Genomic DNA, 24206 nt, shown 5'->3' on the forward strand with positions numbered 1-24206 from the left:
AAGAGCAAAATGAGTATAGAAAGGGAATGTTACAGCATGATTCTTGGCATGCTTTTGACCCTGAAAATATTATAGAGAAAAAAAAATACTTCATTTCTGAAAAATTTACTTCTTGCTACAGCAAGATTAACTGTGATGGGATGAGAGGGGAGGCTCAAAATGCATTAATATTATTACAGACATCAAGGTATCTATTAAAGTACAACTCTGATGAATTACTTCTAAAAATAGTATTGATGCAGGTAATCAATCTTACAGTTTTGTCAAAAAGTGGCTCCCCCCCCCAACAGATATTGATTTTGATTGCCTACACTAGGACTGCGTTTAAGAATGATAAAAGGCATTTCACTCAGTGCAGACTGTGGCCATTGACATCCTGAACTACATGCAGCAAAAAACTGTTTTTTTTTTAATGTATTTCTTACTTATCTTATTATACTTATTATAACAAATAAATGTTAATTTTTGCAACCACAGCAGTTCCCAAGCAAGTTACATAGCTAAAAAAGGGGGAGAAAACAGAGAATGATGTCATTCTATGAAATAATTACTTTTTCTACTAGCTGTATGGTTGATACAATAAATATGGGAGATAATGTTCTCTCATGTTAACTATATGCTGTTTAAAAAAGTTAAGTAACATTTCAAATCACAAGATGACTTCAACAGTATTCCCAGAAAATAGCAGCAATATTGTATGAAAACCCTGACAAAAATTGATGCTAGCAGTTTTGAGCTTTGCCTGAGAAGTTCAAAATTACAACCAGTACTTACCTGCAATGAAGACAGTTATGGACTCACTGGCAGAGAAATCCAGAAACTCAAAGAAACTCAGTCTTATTCAACCCAAATTTTCATTAAAGGAGAGGTATCAAGGTCTACAAAATGCAGTGTAATTTCTCTTCATAGGAAGAACCTTTGTAGATATCACATGTCTGTTTTTCTTCAGAATCCTACAAGTTCCTTCATTCCTATCTAAAAAGGAAACAAAACAAAACCAAAAAACAAGCAAAAAGAAATAAAAAATCTCCATAAGCCAGATTTGCTACACTAGGATACACCCTTGAGATAAGAAAGAATTCTAAATTCCAGTATCACACAGTCAAATCAATTTTGATATCTATTTACTGGAGATGAGACATGACATACAAACATCCTATTTAGCAAATCTCTCATTTGAAGACTTGAATATCTTTGGTTTATTCAGGACCAAACTCCTACTGCTAGACTTAATGTATGATATAATTCTATCCTGGAATCTGTTTAATTTGCATCTGAAATTTCTTGTTCACAGCATGTAAGACATTGGAAAAAGTACTACTACTTAAAAGTTGCTTGGAGATTCAGACTTTTACAAAAGATGGAAAAACTAACAGAATATTAGCAGTATAACTGTGAGGCAACAACAGCATACTAATGTAAATTTCAAATAAAAAAGAAAGGGTTTAGAAAAGGACAGAGCAATTCAGAATTAGATAATTATTCTTCTTATAACACCTTCCTATCTTATTCAAAAATGATAAGGTATGTAGAAATATGGAAATCTTGTTAAAAAAATAAAAGGAAGGACAGCATTCCCATGTAGTAGCACCTACAGTGTCAATATTAACAGATATGTATTGTCCTAGACAATATAGATAACTCCCATCCTGATTTCACAGAATTCAGGTTTCCATCTGAAGCCAGGCCTGCCCTGCACATTTCTTCATATCACTTGCAAACATTTCAAGCATTTCAGCCCCTGTGAATGGTACTTTCTGGAATCTCGTTATAATAGATTATGCACATTTTATATGTTGCCTTAGAGAACTGCATATTTTAATATGAACACATCTCATCAAGAAATACTAGATCTGCCAGTTTTACTTTATCTACCCTTCATAGATCATTTCCCTTCTGAACAGAACTGAAAAGAGATTTTAAGTGATTCTAATACAGGAAGAAATCCAGCAGCTGGAGCCAACTGTTAAAAAATGTGAAGTCCTATTAATTTTTTATCACGTATCAAAAAGGACACTGCTCTGTGTAGATTATACGGGCGTATTCAAATAAATTTAGGAAAAAAGCTTCAGACCTTCTTCTCAGAAAAAAATTCAAGTAATGGATAATGATGCCTGTGGAAAGATGAGCGAGAAAAGAATTGCTAAGAAAAATCTATTTTGATCAACCGACTAACTACACAACTGTGTAAAACACATGCATTTTCATTTCTCTAAGAACAGGTTCAACGAAGCATTAAAGAACATATTACCACAGAGACAGCTGTATTCTAGCATACCAAATCAGGAGACATACAGGTTACTTTCCTGATTTATGTATCCCATAGCATCTTTCTGCCAAGGCTGAGTCCCTTGACAGAGAGAGCAGACTAATTCCAGAGACATATGCTATACTTCATCTTTTCTCAAAATCTCAGGCCATTGTGATTGTGGTAGAATCTGACACAGAAACTGAAAGATTTATAGTGTTAAGTCTTGCACAGCTAGTGAAGATTTGCAATGAACAAAGCAGCACTTATTTCACACAATTACTAATTGGATCACAAAAGCCAAATCAATCTGTTTACAGTGATGAAACCTCACAAAAATTAAATGGCTTAAGATCTTTATTCTAGATTTTTTACCTTTCTCTTGAAATTCTCAGCACACAGAATATAGGGCATAAAATTTTTATGTTCTGTGGCTGGGATCTTCTTTTCCTCTTTCAAAGGTTTCCCTGACAAAGAACTAATACCTCTCACTGTCTGCACGCATCTATTCACCAAAACTTGAGCTGCACCTCAGAAAACATTGTTGCTAAACAGCAACAGTTGTGGAATTACTCCCTAACATCTTGTTTAAAAAACAAACAAAAAAAAATAATCCACCTTGAAATGACAAATGAAAGTTCTAGATCCCTTGGTACATGAACAAAAATGTGCAACTGGTATAGAAATGAATGAAAATGAAGTTAAAATCACATTAAAAAATAGCAAGCAACAGTAATCACAGTCAAGCTAACAACAGTTAAATTTTCAATTTCTAGTCTCTAACTGAAGATCAATACAAAGCTAGATAAAAGAGCAAAGGACTGCAGCTTACATTGAAGATGTTTAGTGGCACATCCTCTCACAAACAAAAAACATTTTTCAGTCCTCAAAATGCATAAAAAGAAAACACGTGGTCCACCTCAGTCACAAAATGCATTGTTGAACCCACATAAGACTTGGATGGATCCCAAAAGTAGGGAAAGTGTCCTGGACTTGTTCATTGGTGAAAATCTTGTTTATGCTCTCACATATATGTACTTATGTCATTTAGAGGACAGAAATAATGTTATAATCCTTAGTACAGACTCATATTAGGCTCAATATGGTGTTGTCTTGCCTAACACTGGCTAGATCAAGGCAGAGCAATAGATGCAGACAGTGTCATAGAGATTCTGTGTTTCCTGTTGTTGTTTTGTATCAGTTTGTTGCTACACACAGGAATTGAGTTTCTTTCCTCTCTATTCAGCAGTTCTGAGGTAGCACCTCAATTACTCAGAGAAGCTTTAGGTCCCCACAGGACAAGAGAGACTGGCTGAACTAGGATGTTCAGTGCAGTGCCGCCGTCGCTAGGGGTCTGAGGCACATTGGGCATAGAGGAAAGCTAATGGGTGAAATTTGACAGCAAACAGCTCTCAGCAACCTGATTTAGCTGTCATGGTAACCCTGCTTTGAGCAGAGGGTTTGACTAGGCAATGTGCAGAGGGCCGTTCCATTCTGAACTATTCTAGGATTGCACTCTATGTACTGAGGTTAGTTCTGAGCACTGAAGGATTTTCAAAATGTCATCTAATGCGTAGGGCAATCGGATCTCATTTCCAGAGGTATCTGAAATTAAGATCAAATAAATCGAAAGGAGCTTTGAACTGTGCTAGGAAAATAAAATAAATAAAAAAAAATCGACTGTGATGATCAGCAGATTAGATTCTCTTTCAGATAGTTCTCTGTGCTACCTTACTAGAGACATTTCTCTATAAAACCTAAATATGAAATTAGCACTGACAAGCTAATTGTTGCCTGTTCAGTCTACATATAAATATCATGGTATAGACAGAAGTCATTAATTTGAAAACCCATTTTGAAGTGTTTTACAAGACAAGTAAATAGTATGATTGATTTTGGGAAGTTTCAAAATCTTAAATAGATTTTACTTAAATAGAAGTAAACAAATACCACACATTGTATGATAAATGTCACACAAATCCCTCAAAGAAAAAGGGGAATGGACCAGAATATCACTCTTTTTTTGGCCACCCTGTTTTCTGATATCCCTGATTACTCTCCTACAGAAGAGCTTTGCAGCCTCCCACTGATACATCTCACAGGAACTTCTCACCCACAACACACACCTTGTAGAAAGATTTTATTAGAAAAGGCTTCAACCAAATAGAAAGTAACACAACAGACTGTGAATTCTGGTTATAAAAAGCACTAAAGAGGAATTCATCAGATGTACGGACTGTTTGCTGACTTAAATACCATTTATTTTAGAATCATAGAATCATAGAATCTTTTGAGTTACAAGGGACCTTTAAGGGTTATCTAGTCCAACTCCCCTGCAATGAAGAGGGACATCTACAGCTTGATCAGATTACTAAGAGCCCTGTCCAGCTTGATCTTGAATGTCTTCAAGGATAGGGCTTACACTGCCTCTCTGGGCAATCTGTTCCAGTGCCTCACCACTCTTATTGCAAAAGACTTCTTCCTTATATGCACTGCCTAAATTTCTTCCTTATGGAACAGCTTCTAGTAACACCTCCATCCTGTAAAATGCAGACTATGCAAACACTTCTAGAATGTTACCTACCCATCTCAGGGCAAAACCAAACTCAGTATAAAATCTCATGCAACAGGAGTACCAGTTTAGGGAGAAAACAATAACAACAACAACAGCAAAACAGTCGTTCAATACTTCTTCATATTAACAGTCTTCAGCTGTGATTCTCACAAATTCAAAGATAAAATCAAGCAGCCAACTATAAGGTGAAAGAAACATTTAGCAGATAAAATGGATAAGCAGTATTAAACAAACAAACTGACAGCGCAGCAGAACCCCGCTGAAGGATGGTCTAAGTAACTATATATTATTGTAACAGATATCTTACCCATACAAGTATGGCCTCTTGAGATGATGCTTTTTAAAATACACTTCCAATAGTAGATGCACATTTGTCAAAAGCAAGTTAGATATTTTCATAATTAGCACTCCATCAGACTGTCATTTTCTTCACTTGCAGTCAAATGATATTCAAAATAGGGTCTGAAATAATTTAACATGTTCAAAAGTGCTGGAAAAATGCTTATTTCCTCTCTGATCCCTGTAAGTGAGTGCCCCCTTTAGTAAGGACAAACAACAGGAGCACCTGCCTTAGGAGGTAATGAATCAGAAATCAAAAAAGAAACAAACAGGAAAAAAAAATATCCCACAGAAGCACAACTAGTCTGGCATTGTGTTTTCTGAAATTTGCTAATGCTGAAGAAAGTCTAGAAGAGAGAGAGCACCAGTCATAGTATTTTTAATCACTTATAGCCATCTCAATAGTTGGCAATGAGTGCTCCCTGCATTGGTTACCTAATGGCTCCCAGCAGCAGCCTGAAAAAGCAGAACTTCAGAAAGATTTAAGATACACAAAATTGAATGACAAGAATGCTGTGTATGGTAGCTTGTGATTTAGTGAAATAAAAACATCCCTGAATATAGCTGTAACAATCTCTCAAGACAACAATTACAAGAAAAACCCTTTTAAATAGCTTTTACAGAAATCTCTGCAAGGCTTCTCTGCACATGCGCATACATATGATCCATACTCCAGATGCATGAAAAACTGATTTAAAAAAATGAATTGATTTACTCTTGAAGAAAAGCTTTCTTTTCTTGTGAAAATTACTTTATTTTTAGTGAAAGAATGAGCTTGCAGACAGAGATTGTATCTACTTGAATTCTGAAACTATGTAGACAAATGGACCAGTTAGAAATTTCCCCTGTAATTCTGGAAATGAAATCACTTTCTTAGTTTGCAAAAAGGCTTAGATGAGCCGAGGACTTCTTTGGAACAAAATAACATAACTTTCATTTTGCAATTTACCAGATTTTCAGCTTCACAAAAAAATCTTACCTGGAAAAGAAGAATGTTCTGTTCATTTTTATACCTTTATTTCATCTTGATCTACCTTAGGTATTAGATGTTCCAGTTTTCCATGGATCTCTGTACCTGTATAACATTAAAAAAAAATGAATTTCATATTTAAAATCTTCCCACAAGGCTTAATTGCTTGTGAAACACATTTGATTGCTTTACTTTCTTACCTTCAAGAGGTTAACCTTAGTTTTTGCTATCTACAGCTATTTACAACCTGTGCTTTTTTTTTCCTATTGATGGGAAAGAAATACAATTGGCAAAATCGTTCCAGTAAAATGCTTTAGACATCACCAATATTACCCGATCAAGTACATCTTGGAAGAGATCAGTAAAACAGATTAGTAAAAGATAGGAGCCCTTGTGCTTCAAAGCCTAAAATGCCTGCAGGGATTACGAAGTTTACATCTGCTGAGTTTGGACATATTCTCTTATCTGATCTCAAGCTCTTTTGACAAAGCAAGGAAGATACAGAAATGAGCTAAATGTACTGTGTGTCATCCATGAGGAATCCTATCAGGAAGTACCATAAGCAAAGATTCTGTTCACAGTGTAGGTATCTGGATGATATGGCCCACACCGTATCTTCCGCTTTGGAAGAAAAATTGCAATTATTTCTGGCCTTTTAATATGGCACAATAACACAAAAGATGCATACGCAGATATAAAGATGGGTCTGGTACAATATACTGGATCTTAGCAAATTGTGGAGGAGGAAGCACTAAAGGTTTATTTAAAGATATGTCTGGAGTATCTCTATGAAAGATGCAATTATATTTCAGAAATAGCATTTTCTTTAGTTACTGAAAGTAACAAAAAGAGGTAGTAATAAAGCACAGTAATACAGAAGTACTCTCAATAATACGTACTTCATTTGCTAGTAGTTTCAATATATTTAGGTTCCTGTACCTATATCTAACAGACTTGGAGTCATATCCTCAGAATATTCTTTACTGGAGTCTTGTTAAAAAAAATCTATTTTAGTGTATATCTTATTCACGCACTATTTTAGTGGAGTAGGACAGTCTTTGTTTCTAACTTGTATTTTCATTAGCCTTCAATGCCAAACACTTAAAGGCTTTTCTTGTCAGTTTACTTGAGATATCACTTTTGTTACAGCCAATGAGCTTAAATCTCCACCAGAGTTCTTGCCCTTGCTTCTGTTCTGTAAAGTGCTTCTGTGACTATTTAACAGAATCATTAGTTGAAAATGTACAATAGCTACTATTAGACTCATTCTGATCTTGAATAGCTGTCAGCTGTCCTGAACACATTCAGCTCAGAAAAATATAGGATAACATAGATTTTTCCCATCCTTTGACTAGAGGAAAATTGAGTGATTTTCAGTTATGCTATGGAATACAGGCTATTTAATTCCACTGTTACATGCACAGAGAAAAGTACTTCAGAAGAGCCCTTTGGCTTTCACAATATCATTTAATGCCTGAACTGACTTGTGTTAAAGAGTTTGTGCCTAAGAATAAAATACATCAACTGCCATATATGTGGTTATAAGCCACCTCTGCTTTTAGGAAAAAGTTTTTAATAATGACCATCTTTAAATATATATATATACTATATTGTTTTAATTATTACTTCTAGTAATGTATTTTTATAATAAATCTGCTAATAACCTACTTTTCTCTGCAACTGATGGAAGTATATTTTTGCATTATCTTTCCAGAGTTGGGGTTAGTATTATAAACAATGTGTATTTCATAAATATTGTCATCTTTTTCTTCTGAAGTTTAAACATTATGTAACTTTCCAGATGACAGCAGTAAAGCTGCAGTGTCAATCATGTGCACTGAGGTGACAAATCTAGACTACATTCGTGTTTCTGTAAGCCTTCCATCACTCAGAGATTAGACAAATCCAAACCTTGATTCTTCCAACATCTCAGGCTTCCATATCCACATTCATTGGATATGTTGTCTGAAAACATTTGATGACTTAGTGTTCTTGCAGTTATCGAATGTTGAGGAAAACCTGCCTTGAGTTTTGGAGGTAGACCAACACAGAGAAAAACAATTGAGTAGCATACTGAAGAGCAGCTGCAAAATCACTTTGCTCCCTTCCACAAATTATTTCAGTTTATGTAAAATGAGCAGTATTGATACTGCTTTCCATAATCAGTATTAAATAACTGCCTTCACTTGAGCACATATTTCCCCTTCCCATCATCCTTATGACATTCTCAGTGATAGAGTAAAACATTATTTCATCCAATGATTGCAGCTTGGAAGAGGAAGAATGCTTCAAGTCCCAAGTGACAGTGAATTGTACAGAAAAACTTGCACTGTGCCCTTACCACAATGCAATCACCACATTTTTTGAGAAACAGTAGTTAGGTTTTTATTTTTATTTGAGGAGACTATAATAGGATTTACTGAAAAAGTCAAGAACTAAGAAAATAGTGAGTGGTGAATCTAACTAAATGCTATTGCTGCGTATTACATTATTAATGGTAAACTAATAATAGTTGTAACAATCTCATGCATTTTTGGTATAAGTATTGTAATATCTTTACAATATCACACATAATGCAACTTCAAACTTGATGCTCAGCCTCCTTACTTCACTAACTCCACTAGCTACACTAAAATAGAGTTAGAACTGTAAGAATTGCCTTTGTGAGGAACTGTAAAAACTTCAGTTATGAGGGCCGCTCCAAAAGTAATGCCTCCTATTTTATTTTATTTTTATTTTTAATGCCTCTCATGATGTCAGAGACAGATGTCGGTGGTGCAGTAGTAGAGGTTGAACCTTCCTACCAGTATTCCATTATATTTTGTTGCTATGTGACAGATGGCAGCAGGGGGGCAGCCTGACAAAATGGCGTCTGACATGGAAGTGCATATAAAAGTGTGAAACTGAATTCCTCCATGTGGAAAAAATGGCACCCATTGACATTCACTGATGCTTGCTGAACGTTTATGGAGACCAAACAGTGAATGTATTATATTAGTCTTAACCAGACAAGCCAAAATGAGCTGAAAACTATTCTTGCTTTTACCTCAAACCTTCCTTACTGGTTCATAGGCTTATATTAACCTCACCTCATGCATAACCAGTCTGCTGCTTTTTCACTAGATTTAATTTGTAGCCCTAGTCTGTCTTTAGAATGCTTTGATGCCTTTTATGTTCAAGTCTTAAAACATGCATAGTCAATCTTCATGGTGTAGTTATTCTGAAAACCTTCCTTGATATCTTTATATGATTATTGTGAATAAGAAAAAAAAAAAAAAGCTGTAAACTCCACTTTAGAAATATTTGTACTGATTTTTTCAGACAGTGTTTCTGCAAATTGCTCTTACTGACATCAGAGATTATATTTTCTCTCAGAAAGCATGATTTTTTCTTCCTGCTTAAATTTGCTTGTAATGCTCCATAACTTTGCTACAGACATTCTCCTTTAAGCTATAACTGGTATCAGGACCTCTCATGATATCAGTAGTGGCTGTGGTATTGTTCAGAAAAATTATGAGAGAAACAAAAGAACTTTCTATGCTTTGGTCAGTTATTTTAACCAGGTGGACAGAACATCTGGTTCATCTTTGTAGGGACATTTCCTTTTATTCATAAAATGTTTCTGACATTTTAAAATCCTTAGTGAGCAAGAAGCGTCACAGAATCACAGAATTGTAGGGGTTGGAAGGGACCTCCAGAGACCATCTAGTCCAACCATCATCAAGCATAGAAAGAGTACAAAAGAACTGCTCTTCCTAGGCAGTTTTCATCTTACTAGAAGTAAACAGTCAGGTTTTTAGAAGAAGTTTTTGTTTTTGTTTTTTATTCTTCTACTTCAGTGTTATCTTTTAGACTTTGCCCAAACTTATGTTTCTCCTAGGAAGAAGAAAAGAAGTCTCATAAAGTTACTGACTGCACCCATCGGTAAAAAAAAAAAAAAAAAAACATGAAGGAAATATTTTAAGCATCCTTCAAATTCTCTTTCACTATTTAAAGTTCTGCAAATTATTTATTAACTAGCAATAAAAGTAACTGGATCGCTTGAGTTAAAAAAAAAAAACAACAACACACCATAAAACATTTTACTTTTAAAATGCAGAAGGTGTTTTCCTAATGAAAAAACATTTTCCTTTTTCAATTTCATGCATGTAAACAGAAGAACTTGTTTCTGTGCAATTTATTTCACTCACTTTTAACAAAAAATGTCAACAAACAATACATCATTTATAACTACTAGTAATAACTTTTCAAGTCATGGGTGTAATACTCAACAAGAAGGTTTATAATAATGATCTGTGGGCCCTGACTTGCAGACAAATGTACAGAAGAGAGGACTGCACTGATAATTAAAGCAGAATTAAGGTGACAGGAGCTGCATCTGCAGCAGGGGCAGTTCTGAGAACAGGTTCTGCTTTATACCATGGCCTCTGACAAAGGTCTTGCTAGCATTTAGTTGTGCAGGCAGTTACTGCCCATTCAACACGGGCTTTTTGACTTAACACTGAAAACATTACCACTTATTAAAGCTTCCATGTATACACAGCTGTTGGAATAGCACAACAGGAAGGACAGGGCCAGGCTCAGCGATCAAGGAGCGAAACACGCAAGAGCGCCACCTTCTGAGGAAACGTCCTGTGATTTGGAAAATGCTTTACACGTCTCGTGGCGTTTTCACAATAATGTAAAATTAAAAGCATTGAAATCTGAACACTACAAAAAAAAAAAAATTCTTCATCTTGGTGAAAAGCATAAGTTGGCAGAAACACACCTGATTTGGCTTTTTTTTTTTTTTTTTTTTTTTAATTTGAATCCTTCCTTTCTGCAGCAGCTCAGTACCATCACGCTACAGCCACAGATTAAAATATTTGGAGCTCAGGACCCTTACGAACGCCTTCACACACCTGAGGCTTTGGGGAAGGCACAGCTGCGGCCGCCTTTCCCTCAGGAGCCTCACAGCGCACTGAGCACGTGAAGAAACTTCTGGAGCTCTGAGGGGGGCGGCTCCTGCACCTGTGAGGGGCCGCAGTGCCAGTCGTGCTTTTCTCTCTCTGGTGCCGGCTGGGAAGTGCTGTTTTGCTCTTCAGACACCTGAAAGGACCCTGAAAGCTGCAAGTTGCATGTGAGTATGCTTTCTATTTTTTAATTAGAGTGGTTCTTTGGCAGAAGTGGCTCTGTAGCGCCTAAGTGGCTTGTGTTTGGTTGGGTTTGGAGTTTTGCTGGAATTGCACAGTCCGTGGTGTTGTGCTGGAGCTGGGCGCGGCCTTTGCTGCTGGCTGAGGAGCGGCTGTGCCTCGTGCTGGGTTTGGTGCAGAGAAAAGAAACTTCCCTCAGGTTGCTGCTGTTGAAAGGAATTCTGAGGAGAATGAATTATAAAAGCTGCTTTGTTCACAGTCCGTGTGGTGGAGAGGTAGCTAAAGTAATGCAAAACTTTAGGGCTTTTAATGTAGCTTTTCAAAAGAGGCCTCTGTTCCCTATTGTGTTGCTCTGGGTGTTTGATCATCTCTACTCCCTTCAGTACTACAGTATTACTCCAGTGTTTGCCACAGAGACAATACATGCTTCTGTTTAATGAGGAACCCTTAAAAGTGTGTGTACTTCTCAGAGCGTGAGGGAGCTTTCTGTTTGTCAGCACTTGCCCTGAGCACGTGCTCACCCATTAGTGTTTTTGAGCCCGCATTTAGAATTCATTCTTGATGCTCTGTTAGATTGGAGTTTGTGAGAGGCAGGATCTAAGCCTGCCTCCCAATGTGTTTTCTTTTCAAGCATTCTAGATTTCTTTGTATTTTCTCCAAATCCATAATGCATCAAAATGATTTGTAAATGCAGTGTTTGGGGTAGAAGTGCATTCCTCAGTCTTGCTGTGCTGGAAGGTAACTCTCCTTGAGGAGGTGCAATGCCTATCATTGTGCTGAATCTCCCCCAGATGGAAAATGTGGATAGTTGCACTTGCCACTGTAACCTTTTTTGTTTAAAGTTGTAGCAATGAAACTGACGAGCTTTCCAAATATTGCTTCGAAAGCATTTTGGTCTGCTTGATTTGATTCATGTTATAGCTAAGCCACCTTCACCTTCCCTCCTCCCCCCCCCCCCCCCACTACATGACATGTAAGTGAACGCGTGTGTGCACATGCACATCAAATCCCACATTTAATTACCATTATCTATATTTGAACAAATCCTATCTAGCTGCATAGATAATAAAGATGATTGTCTGCCAGCTGCTTGTAACTAGTTGCAGTCCAGAATTAATTCAGAAGTTGAGTGTAGAGAAAGAATGCTTGTGTTACACCTGTAATGAAAACTACAGTATTTCAAGTACTGAAACATGTGGCTAGGAACAAAACATTAAAACTGCAAGTTATTGACCAGACTTTATTGTTCAGACAGAACTGTAGCTCTCATTTTGAAACAGTGCTATTCCGTATGTGCTTTGAGTATTTCTTGCTTGACTAATGAGCAGCAGCAAAAACAGACTAATGGCTTTTTTTTTTTAACTGGTAGCACATCATACTTACTATTAGACAGAGAAATTTAGAATCATGTGCAGAGTGAAGGAGGATGAAATGTTTTTTAATGTTACATCAAGTATGTCTGTGTCCATGCTTGTATATTGAAAATTAGTACTTCCTGATGAAAACTTAACTCCCTTGCAGCAATTTCTTTTTTTTTTTTTTTGGCAGTCACACTTGTTTGCACTTCCATTAGTGGAAAGTAAGCAACAACGACAGGCTGCCGCATGGCATTCCTAAGGATGTACTTGTTTTCTGAGCACATACCACTACCTCAGGAATGATTTGCAAATCCTTTGTATTTCAAGAACACTGGTAGAAGTCAGCTGGCAACTGTAGAGTGGTGAGGGAGTAAACTAGGCACTTTATAATACCAATTTAGTCACAGTAACTGTATGTAGTCCCGTAATTGGATTATGAAAACATAAATCAACAGCTTGTTCTGTAACTAAATGAGAAAGAAACTGTCTTTGCTCATGCTTCCCTAAAGTTTGCGCTACCTTTTAATAATAATCAGTAGTATACTATTCTAGGAAGGGAAATTAGGTGCTGGTCATCAGTCTTCTGTCCTCAGGAAGGCAGTGAGTCACAGACAAACCAGTTAGACTTCTGGGGTTCACTCAGATAAGTGCTTAATGTTGTTGTCTATCAAGAATCACTTTTTTTGTCTGCCAATCTGATCTAAATTTAAAGTGAACTTTGGAAATTCTGAATACATATCAGACTGTAATTAGGTTGGGTTTCTGAATCCTTATGTTGCAATTATAAATATATGCAATTTGACATAGATGTGGTCCTAAAATGTTTAAATGCACAATAAGCGCATTTACGATTTTTTTTTTTGGTCAACCTTTTCTCCTTGTATGATTATCTGAAACTTTATATTGTAGTTGAGGTAGGATCCGTTGTTTGTAAAAAGATGTTTTGTGAATGTTGGTAGTTGGTAGTATCGGTTATTGTTGAGAGGATCTTCCAAGGGTGTGTCTCCTTTGCTTCACTGGAAGCAATTTCACCTGTAACTCTATGTCTTAAGGCTAGAAGAAATCATGTGCTTTTTACAACAAATGGGAGGAGTTAGATTCCCTACTGGGCAAAGCTTTAAATTAGAATTCTTTCTTTTAGAGTTATATTTCTTATGGCACAGGAGTCTTGCTTCTAACAAGGTGAATTATATATGTGAGCCTATATTTGAATATGTACTTATTACCTCTGACAACCGTTTCTGGTCTCAGTTCTGCTATTTCCTTCTTATTGCGAGTTCTGAAATCAGCTCTCACTGTTATTTTTTTAAATGTGTCACTATATTAGATAATGTATGAATAGTGGGGAAAAATAATGTTATAAAATGTCTTTTCCCTTGAACAGTGAAGTCCTGCATAAGACTTAATTTTATGAGCACAGTTAAATGCTGATTATTCTGTTTTTTTGTACCTTGATGTAAGGCATCAAAAGCTCGCTCACCTGATTCACCATTGAGTCCCCATTACTACTATGGAGTGTAACTAGTGCACAAAATCGTATCTGCTCTGTGTTTGTCAGCTGGGTTCAGTCTCAAAATGGCCATGTTCAAAAGTGATGTTTCCTGTGGGCTATCTTATGAAGATACAGTACATCAGTAAAGCACCTCTCCATCTGTTAGAGTGCTCTTACCTACATATCTTGTTTTGCTCTGGAAAGGTACTACATTTTAATTCACATGCTGAATTGAAATGGAACATTCCAAGCCATTGACTTTGAGCTGAGCAACAGAGTAATAAAAAGGAAAATGAATGTGGTAATACTTAAATATTCACAAAGGGGAAAAGAATTTGCTGAGTTTGACTGGCAGCTTCTTTTCCAACTGATGCGTTAAATAAATGTTTCTTCACAGAAAGAGGAAGTGAATATTTTTCTTACAAAAAATAATAGCTAATGCAGGTGCTCAGCCTGCTTTAATATGTAATTTAAAAGTCTTAATGCACTTATTTAAAAATATCACCTACTTTTGGCATTTCCTTTATTTGTTCTAAGCTCTAATAATTTGGATCAGACTTGCTAGTCAAGTCATTACCACGTGATAGTTGGTTCCCAGACAATTTCCATGAAGACCACACTCTGTTTCAACTTGTCTTCATTTCATGTGTTAAACAACTAAAATTGCTGCTACTGTAAGCATAGAGGCAGGGGCTTAGAGTTGCTTTGTGATGAGGGAAGGTCAGAATCAAGTATAGAACCTAAGAGGAGTAACGTGCAGATCCATTTTTTAAATACCAGACTTCATTCCCTTTATCAGCTATATTGTAATTTGAGCAGTGTGTACAATTGGTTTTATAAACGGGTAATACCAATTGACTCAGCTCTCCTCTTACTCTCCATAAAGATAACTGGAGAACTCTTATGATACAGGGAATGTCTCTGATGTGTGCTCCCTGCAGCACCCTGCCTGCTCCCAGCACCTATTCCTGGCTTTGAGTGCATTAACCACAGCATGCAGCTTGCCAGGTATGATTTAGTAAGTGGAAGTAAATGTTACATGTGAGTAGATTGCAAAGCTAAAGCTCTTGTGCAGAATTACATTATGCTTTATGCCTAAAATAGTTACTTGCACTGCAGTATCTACAAAGCTAACTCTAGGCAAAACTGATTTGCATTGGCAAACCTGGAGTGTTCTTCACTGAAACCCGATAGGCTAAAGAATGCTCAAGCTGTAACAGTGCACAGGAGTGAGGACTGAACTCCCACAGAACGGGTCTTCTCTGCAGTTTGATGTATGGGCACATTAACATTCATGTGTTCTGGTAAGTAAGGAAAATGCTAGCTGTTAACAATTCTGTGCAATTCCTTTAATTTTCCAATAAGCAGCAGTAAAACAAAATCACTCTACACTCTGAGTGTGTTGGGTTGGGTCTTTTTGCAGAATTTGCAGACTTTTTTGGTTTTCTGTTTTGTTTTTATTTTCTTTAATGGCCTTTACATTAAATACTTGATCAAAAGCATTAATCTGCTTTACCTCAGCAACAATGCAACAAGACGTGAAGAATCATAATTAATTGAATACTTATCTGTTTTATCAACCTGTTAAAATTATCATTCAACTTTTGATCTGACCTATAAAGACCTGCTTGTGAGTATGTTGTTATACATATAGAATTTGGATTAGACCTCAGTGCTTGCACTGTAGGTGAGTTTAACGTGTAGTCAGTAGGTTCCCAGCTTTGGTTTTCAGTTTGTGACCATCTCTCATTAAGTGCAGGGTGACAGTCAGGCCCTAGGTTACTTATCCAGCTGCTATGCTGAAGAACAGTATAAGCCGCTTAATGGAATACAAAGTAAAATAGTTTCAAACTTGTGGCTGCTGTGAATATAGCTCCAGAATATTGTCATGTATTTGTAACTTTTTTACCTTCTTTGGAGATGTAGTATTGAGGAAGGTAGATTGGATTTCTTGTCACCTGAGTTCCATAAGTTCTCTGAGCTGCATGGTGAGATCTGAGTAATTTTAATAGGAAAAATCTATTCTTTTCTCTGTATAGACGAGAATTAAAACCACAAAAGGTCAGCCATTGTATTTGCCAATTAAAATCTGCTCTGGCATGATATATTTTAGAGTTTACAGGGAATTGTAGTTATTCAACCATAATTGTACATTTTTTTCTTCATAGCAGTTCAGCTCCGGTAAGCTTATTCTTTTTAATTTCCAAGCGACATAATGGGAGAACCACAGGTGATCATTTATACAGTGCTTCATACACAGCAGCACACGTGTAATTTCTAAGGATATATCCTAATGTGCTATACAGCACAACACAATTTTAAAATATGGAGTTTTCCAAGTGAACTTGGTTTTAAATGAAGTTGCCATTTGAATGCAAGCAAACTTCATCTATCTTTAACTTACATACAGAGGTAGAAACTAAAGGCATACTTATAGCCAGCTGAGATAGTCCAGAGCCAATTTAGTCACCAAGCTAGCAGAAGCATATGTAATTACGTTTTCACCTACAGGCCTACTCACACTGCTGCAGATTTTAATGAGTTTGGACTTTCTCTATCTTTTAGTGAAGACTCATTAAATATGAGGGGAAAAAAATTGTAAGATTTAAGCCTTACAAATAACGTGTTCTTAAAAGCATAATACCAGTTTAGAGCATAGGGAAGGTGAACTCTGTTTTAGTGACAGGATGTTTGCAAAAAAGGTCTTTAACCGCAACTTCCAGTGTCAGGGTCATTAATATGATTCAAAAAATGTGTGTATATATTCTTTTAAATGAAATTTCTTTCTTAATTATTTTGAGAAGCCTATTGACAATTTTAAAGCACTGATAGGGTGGGAATACCTTTGAGTGTCAACTATTTAGGTTTCCACAAATACTGCCTGCATCTTCTGCCAGTGCTTGTCCACAGATACAATCAAGGAATACTGTCTTGAAAACACTGACAAATTAGCAGAAGGTAATTCAGAATATGGAAGTAAAATTGAAATGGATTTACTAATCCTATTGATACTGCTAAGAATTCTGGTCAAATTCTGTAATTGTTACTGTAGAAACGAATCAAAATGAGTAAATGAGCAAAGAAAGGAAGTCATCAACAGAGAGAACTGTTGCTCTGGAGAAAGTCTTCCTTTTGTCTTTTCCCATTATATTACCTCTTTAAATGAGATGTTCCATTTCAGTGGATGAATGTGGTGAAATGTTTCTTTGTGTATTCCCCTAGTTGTTAATAAAATAAATAAGAGAGGAAGTCAGTCCATTTCTCAGCTAAGACTCCTCCTCTGTATTCTGCTGTGCTAGTTTTCCAGTTTTATTTTTTTTAATAATACATAACGTTGCTACTTCTACATTTTCTATATCTTTCCTATCTTTTAATAAAGCAAGATGGGGTGTGGTTATCATGAAACTATACTTGTGGAATAGAGAAATAAATGAGGTCTTAATGGGGAGTTGGAAACCCTGGTGATTTATGGCTTTCTACAACACTCAGTACACACACACGTCAATGTGTACCATACCATAAATTATATTACATGCTGTAAAATGCTATAAATTGTCACTTTTAGTGTGAGTTATTACCATTGAAGACTTTTATTGCCTGCTGCTAGTGTGAATTTCTGCAGCTTCCTCACCAATTCCCTGACTAATGATTTCAGCAACTGCAGGAAGGAGACTGGGAGTTGCAGTGGCTGATGAGGTAACGCAATTGCATTAAAGCTCTGAAGCCAGAGGTTAAACTGCCCTGAAGAGAAAATATGATCTACTCACCTGATAGCATCCTTAGTATTGAGCATTTCCAAATATTGTTCAGATCAACTGTATATTATTAACCTCTGTTAATAAGTGCCCACTGAAAACTAGAAATGCTTCTAGTATGTACTAGTACTGTATGTATTGCATAGTCAGCTGCAGGAGAATGAAGATGAGCTAAATCCTGTGGAGCAATTCAGCACCTCCCAATGATCTGCCCATCACCTAAATCTGCAGCAGCACCTCAAAGGAGATATTGGTATTATTGCTGTAAATGTAAGAAATACTACAGCAAAGTAGTAAACTGAAATATTTTTAAGTGAGCAGCCATTGGGATACTGGGTTATGTGTCTTTGTAGTGCATTTTGAGTTCAAGAGAACTGAGTAAGGGGAGGGAACTGCAGGTTGTACTGTTTTTGTTTGTTTTGTGCAGGACTGCTGTGAAACTTAGCCTTGGTAACCCCCTTGTTGTAGTTGTCATTGGCACCTCTATGTGCTCTGTGCTTGTGCAGGAGGATGGCAAGCTATGGTGTATTCGCTTAAGTTCATTTGGATACCTGTTGGGATATTTGTGTTTGAAATGTTGGTGCTACCTTTCAGGCTTTTCAAGTGTCTGCATGAAAGGTACATGTTGCAGATTGCACATGATATTGATTTTGGATTTTGCAAGAAATTCCTCAAAACAAGTCCGTTCCTTTTCCCTCAAACAGCTGGGTTTACCATTACTTCTAGAGAGATTTCTTTTTCACACCTTCATTAAACCTGAGTTTGGTGTCATCCAGCCTCTTCTCAGCGTTTTGGAGAGAGAAACGTCTGTCTAAAATTTATCTTGGTAATCTTATTGTTTAAGGCATGATGAAAATGATAGTTATCATTAAAAATCAATGTAAACGTTTTTCGCTAGATGCCTCTGTTGCATTTTAAAGAGGTTTTTGTCTGCTGGGTCCTCCACCCCTGCCCTGCCGACGGGAGCACATTTCTGGCTGAAGCGTGCCCTCTAGCGAGCCACTGGGGAGGGATTCAGATGACAGAGCTTTCTCGTCAGCGGAGTGGGTATTTTTCCTTTTCTTCCTCACGTAGCTTGGAGAATTAATCAAGCACAGTTCACAAGAATAGGTGATTTGTACTTTGGTGAGATAAAGAAGTCAGTATCTTAGTATTTCTAATGTATTTCTAAAGCTACCACACTTGCCATCTGTTTTGTCCCACTCTCAGTTGTGTATTTCTACTTTTCCTTCTACCTTTCCCCAGCTTTTCCTTTTCCTTCCCAAGCTTTTTGTACATGCAAGAGGCAGTTCGTGTCTCTTGTTTTTTTGCTTTTGTTTTTCTTTTTTTTTTTCCCAAAAGAGACTGAAGTGAGTAGTTGTCAAATGAAATGTCACTGTGCAATTTGTCAGCTTTTTTTTTGACCTCTCTTCACATAGTCTTTAGAATCCTACAGCACTTGCCCCTTTGTGTCATGCGAACTTCACAGCTGGTGGGAAATAAGCAGTAACAGTTTATAAAGCAATCTGTAAGGAGTAAATGTGTGATAACTGCAAGAGCTGTGTGGCTAATGTGTGCTAGATAACTTCAAATGAGCACTGGGCCAAGTTTATGAACAAAAAGAATATGCTTTTTGTACATAATTCGTGCTTATACATTTTGCACATAGGAAGTTTTAAAGACGTGAAAAGGACAGAAATGTAAATTAATGTATTTTGAGTGGTAATGTCTGTTCTGTGGAATGTGCTCAAGGGACTTCATTATGTTGTCCTAAGCTGAACATCCCTCTTTGCTGCTCTCTGCTCCAACACTGTCTGCATATTCCAGGTCTGTTCTTCAGTAACAGATGTGTTCTTCAACTTTTACACAAAGTAGATGCAGCTGATACTTAATCACAAGTATCACTAAGGAGATATTTTTAGATTAAAGGGATATAAATTACTTAAAATTATTGCATGCTTAAAATATGCACACTGCATTTATTTGTTTTGAATTGATAGATTGTTTAAGGAGCGCATACATACATAACCTTTTGTTCCAAAATGAATGAGTAGAAAAATTGGAAAACATTGACTGAAAAACTTATTTTCCTTTCTAGCAACCCTTTCCTAGTTATTAGTCAGCTGTGCATGTAAAAGCTCTGTCTGAATGAAAATCAATTTGTGCCATTATTCAGAGCAGTGTTAAAACTTGCCTGAGTCTTGCCTTCTAGTTTCAAGGCTATTTCAGAGCTTCTTTTTCTTCCATTGGATAAAAAAACAACATTCCAATTACTAGCCCAAATTTATTTATGGCCATTTGCTGCCTGACTTAAAACTTCCTAAGGTCTGCAATTGAAATACCAACAACTAAGTGCAGTATCATGCATAGAACAATATTTGCTCTCCAGAAGCATTAAGAGCCAATTGAGAAGTCACTTATGACACTGAATTGGAAAAGAGAAGTTCTCTTCGGACAAAAAAAACTCCACTCTTTCTCTTCCCTTTGGAGTCACATGTTTAACAGTAATTTCCAATCCAGAGGTGATTTTTTTTTTTTGGTGCTTTTTTGTGTTAATAGCTGTCCAGTATTTCAGGACAGTGATACATGACTCTGACATTATGTGACACTGTTAGAACATTGCTGATCCACAGTAGCAAATTCTATCACATGAATAATAGCTATTTTTGGGGACTTTTTAAACGAAAAAGTGTTGGTAGTTTATACACGTAATGGACCTCTGAATGTATCCCAGCCTCCTTAACTTAAATTTCTAGAACCTGTAATAGGATCTGCTTTTAAAGGTTTAAGATAGAATTAACACAAAAGACAAGGTCTTGTTGTATGGAGTTGATGATGTTTTTTTCTTTTGCTCTTAGAAAAAAAATTGCTGCCTTGTTAGCTGTTAAATCATACTCAGCTTCTGTAAGTCTCTTTGAACTCAGATATTGGCAAGTAAAATTTTTTAACGTAAACATTGTAAGACCAAATTCTCTGCTGATAAAAGTTGTAGTTGGGTCAAAGTAAGGTTTGATCTAGAAAGGTTCCTTCATCTGGACCAGATTTGGTGTCACATACTGTGAATTCCTTTATATGGTGGGTACGTGAAAGTAATCTGTTGTGAAAGTGGACAGTATGTAGTAGGAAAATGGAAGAGGAAATACCATATTCAGACAATTACAGGTAAGTATTTAATGCAATTCTGGTTTTGTCTTTGGCAGTTGTCTTTAGTTTGCACCTGTATGAAAAGTGGTGGATACCAGCTTTTCCAGCTCAGTTTCTGTCCATTTTAAATGTATGAAATGAAGATCTGTATCTTCTTTCATGTTTAAACTTCACTCTCATTCTGCTTTCAGGTTGAATATGCTTTCAAAGGTTGCATATGAGAATAGTTCTTGTCCTTGAGGACTTCTCAAAAAACCTTTGCAGCAAGTTGAGGAATTTTGTGTTATCTTAGAATTTCCAGTTGTCATTCTTCTGCAGAAAAGACTGCACTGAGGGCAACGTGTCATTACTACTTGCTGTGGAACAAGTATTTTCATCAGGTATCTCAGTGGAAACTAGAAACTGATGACCTTGTGCAGGCGTGGATTTCTTAGGTTACATGACAAAAAAAAAAACAGCTTTGTGTGAAAACTCAGCTGCTAGGTTTATGAAACATTTACCGAAGTCCCCAAGGGTCTTCGGAAGCAGTTAGCGTTGAATGCTATCAAGGGTACCTGAAATAACATCTCACTGGAGATTCTTGAAATTTCTCTGCCTTCCTAACAGTAGGCAGAAGTTAAAAACAACCTCTTAGTGTAAATTCATTCCTACTGCTGCATGCAATAAAATGTTTTACTGAGTAAATGAGTGAGCTTTAAAAAACATGGGGAGAATGTTGCTGATTTCTTGAGAAAAACTTTTAAAAATGGATACTGATGAGGAGTGGGGAAAAGGTATTGCTTTGAGCTTTTGCTTTTTTACTGTCTAACAATGGACACGTGAAATCAAGTAGACAATTAAGTGAGTATAGTGAGTTGTCACTTATGCTTAACCCTATACTCTTTGTCACTGTTTGTTGCTCCTGATCTTTTTTTCTTCTGCCAGTCAGAATCCTAACATCTGCTGAAAGCCATTGTCCTTCTGCATTTCCAGCTGTTAAATCCACACTCCTATGCTGCTTTGTGAATGGGAGGAAACCACACTGATAGCTTTGAAAAAGTAGAAGTGGTGATGACGGAAAAAGACTGCTTGTAGTAGCCACCTCTCTTCCTAGCTTCAATATTCTTTTCCTGGAGATCACAGTTGAAATGCTATGGGTGTGTAATTGTAATTAAATAGCTATACATCTTATGAACCAGCATGTGAGAACTCTGACATGAAATGCAGTGGAGGAAACTCACTGTTGCTCTGTCCTTCCAAAAGTGGTTGCACTGAAACTGTAAAATTAAAAGTTCAAACAAACAAACAAAAAAACAAAACCAAAACAACAACAACAACAAAAACCCTCAAAACAGAGCATCTCCATCAGTGTTGCAGGAAAGCCAGCATATCGGGAACAGACAGGCAGAGTAGGATGTAGATCAACTAACATGTAAACATGTAAAATTTATCTCATTGGCAAATGGATAGCAAAACATTTTTATCAGTCTCATTTCTGCAGAATGTGATGTGTAAAGCAGTCTCTATCTAGAAAACTGATTGAATCTTTTTTCTCTCCTTCTATGTTATGTGTGTATATTCTTTATCACTGCTTCCTCATTTAGAGGTAAAGTGCCTTTTGACTGAACATCAGAATGGCTGTTTACTATTTCACTGAAAAGCTGCTTTGTTTGCCTTTAACCATCCAGATCTGAATCTAATAGTTATGTCTTAGGTCTCCTGTACACAGAACTGATTCTCAACACTCCAGTGCTTCCTTGTGCTGCTGCAGGAGAAAAATGGATGTGATGCTTAAAACAAAGTAGAGATGCTTTTACCAATGCTACTCAGAATAATAGGAGGCAAATGTTTACAAGTTCTTGTATATGATAGTTCCTCCTGTTGATCATGTTTATAGTTCTGTGTGTATATACACACAGGTTGCTCCGAAAGTAATGCCTCCTACTTTATTATGCTGGCCCACAATGTCAGAGGTGGATATTGGTGGTATGGCAGTAGAAGCTGAACCTTCCCACCAATGTTCCTTTCTTCTTTTGTTGCTGTATGACAGATGGCAGCAAAGGTGCAGTCTGACAAAATGGAGTCTGAAATGGAAGTATGTATGAAGCAAAAGTGTGGAACTGAATTCCTCTATACAGAATAAAATGTTCCCACTGACATTCATTAATATTTGCTCAAGGTTTTTGGACAGCAAACAGTGCTGAGCATAGTGAGATGATGGGTGATGAGTTTCAGCAGTGGCTACAGCAGCAGTGAGTCACCTCTGCTGGTGAAAATTTTTGTGAGTGTGGCATGCAGGCTCTTGTTCGTTGCTGGTGAAAATGTAGAGCTGATGGTGGTGACTGCGTTGAAAAGTAGTGTTTTGTAGCTGAGAATTTGCTCTATCAAATAGTGTTATTGGGCTCCTTGTATCTCTTGTGGTTTCCACGGAAACAAATAGCAAACACTACTATATTCCCATGTCTAATATTTCTCACTTGTTTGTTATGTCAGTATCGTCTACAGTTTCTCATAACAAAGCAGTCATATTAGAGCCAATTTGTAATAAATAATGATTACAGTACTTGTTAAGCATCTAGTTGCTGTGGAACCAAACGCCATATTGTTTTAGCATTACCAGATGATAGTTAATATGTACAGTTGTAGCACTGGAAATGTAGAACAGCAAATAGTTGTGGGATTTTTGGCCAACTGAAAGACAAAACAGAGGTAGTCATGGCTGTGGCAGTCTGTACTGGTGAGCACTGCTGTGGCCAGGCGTAGTATCTGAGGGCATAACAGTTTGCTTTTGGTGGAGAATTGACAGAGCATATACATATAAAACAGAAAACCCCTCCTTAAGCCACGCATCTTTATAAATAAAAATAACAAACAGCCTGAAGGAATGAACAGTACTGAATGTACACACACCATTAAGCATAACATACTTTCTCTGCCTTTGGATTTCTTCTTGATTGAGCTTGGCCATGCTAGTAAACAGGTTATATGTATTTTTGCCTTTCCACAGAATGTTTTAAGTCAGACCAAATCAGCTTATGCTGAAGCCAGTCAAAGTAGCTACTGACTTCAGGATCAGTGTAACTCTGAGGAAATACATGATTTTTAACAAGTGCAGCAGAATGACACAAGGGTTCTTTAGTGCTTCTGTGAGTACAACTGTAAGAGAATTTGCCTTCCAGCTTTTTCTTGCACCTTCCTAGAAGTATAAGGGATCAACTTAACGAATGTTTTCCCT

The 24206-nt window shown here is 36.8% G+C and overlaps 1 long non-coding RNA gene across 1 annotated transcript in view; it reads left to right on the top strand.

The window, feature by feature from the left end:
- The window catches only part of LOC121110811, a 323980-nt gene that overhangs the window by 9911 nt on the left and 289863 nt on the right, over positions 1–24206 (top strand). Inside the window, exon 2 of the long non-coding RNA XR_005859977.2 lies at positions 10958–11251. This is a non-coding gene — a long non-coding RNA (uncharacterized LOC121110811). The remainder of the gene's footprint in view (positions 1–10957; positions 11252–24206) is intronic.

This window comes from Gallus gallus, chromosome 4 (genome assembly GCF_016699485.2).
Source record: "Gallus gallus isolate bGalGal1 chromosome 4, bGalGal1.mat.broiler.GRCg7b, whole genome shotgun sequence".
Classification (NCBI taxonomy): domain Eukaryota; kingdom Metazoa; phylum Chordata; class Aves; order Galliformes; family Phasianidae; genus Gallus; species Gallus gallus.